We start from the raw sequence: 1,269 nt of genomic DNA, 5'->3' as shown, positions 1-1,269 counted from the left end.
AGGCTAACTATTCACACAGTTGAACACAAACAAATCAGATTAAGCCGTGTTTATCTAGGATCCAAATACCCCATGTCATCCTTTTAGGGGGTTCCTTCCTAGTCCCAGGACTTCCTGGCTTTGAGCTTCTGAAGTTGTTGGAGCCCTGAGAAAGGAAACTATACAAGGATAGTGGCTGCTGACTCACACTCAAAAATCCAGAGGGCAATGAACTAGAGAGGCTCTAGACTCCTGGTTCAATTCTTCAGTTGCAGTTGATGCTGGGGTTTAGAGAAACCAGTGGAGATGCTCCACACACATCGCTTTCTGCACTTGTCTACCCCAGAGCAACACAACCTGCTCGAAGTAGAAAAGTATGTTCCCTTAAGAATCATAGCCCTTCCACCTGAAACTGACAGTGTAAGAAGATAGGAGTCCACAGGATCTGGAGTTCTCTGGGAGAGAAAAAAAAAAAAAAAAAGCAGGGGAGGGGGTGGTGGTTAGAGTAGAGAAGCTGATCATTAACAACTGCAGAGCACTTTCTTCAGAGCTTGGCGGCCAACACTGTCCTCTGGTGGCTATTGTCTGTCAGTACAGTCTAGAGGCCCTAAAACGGAAAGTAGTCCTCTTTCCCACTTTGATCCTCCCTATTTAGGGACCCTTGCCCCAGTTAGGCTAATTTAGACCCTCCAGGTTTATTCCTGCAGGCTAGGCTGCCAAACAGACAAATTCTATACACTGTTTTACCCAGGAAGGTTGGTGGAGCTCTCCTTCACTCTCCTCTGAGGGATCACTCAGAGGCCCTCTCTTCATAGAAGACTTCCCAGACTTCTAGGTCTGGGAAAGTGGGTCTCCCCGGGATCCATGAGCATGGGAAATGAATGAGGTTGGATTTTTTTTTTAAGGTAAGCTAGGAATGCAAGGAGAAAAGAGTGTCTGGGAAACAGGACACAAAGTCAGTATTACTGGGTCCAGCAGTGTGCTGCCTGGAGAGGGAAGAGTAAAAGGGTTCTTAGGGCTCAGTGGAGCCTGGTTTGACTGAGAATAAGATTCATGCTTAGGGGCAACCAGCAGAGCAGAGACATTTGCAGGGTGAGAGACCAGGCTATTAGGAGTACATTGCAGGGCTGGGAAGGTGGCTCAGTGGTAGAGCACTTGCCTTGCATGCTCGAGGCCCTGGGTTCGATTCCTCATAAGAAAAAAGCCAGAAGTGGCACTGTGGCTCAAGTGGTAGAGTGCTAGCCTTGAGCTGAAAAGCTGAGGGACAGTGCCCAGGCCCAGAGTTCAGGC

The sequence above is a fragment of the Dipodomys ordii genome, unplaced genomic scaffold (genome assembly GCF_000151885.1).
Source record: "Dipodomys ordii isolate 6190 unplaced genomic scaffold, Dord_2.0 Scaffold146, whole genome shotgun sequence".
NCBI classification, from domain to species: domain Eukaryota; kingdom Metazoa; phylum Chordata; class Mammalia; order Rodentia; family Heteromyidae; genus Dipodomys; species Dipodomys ordii.
Note: the sequence above shows the minus strand (reverse complement) of the source record.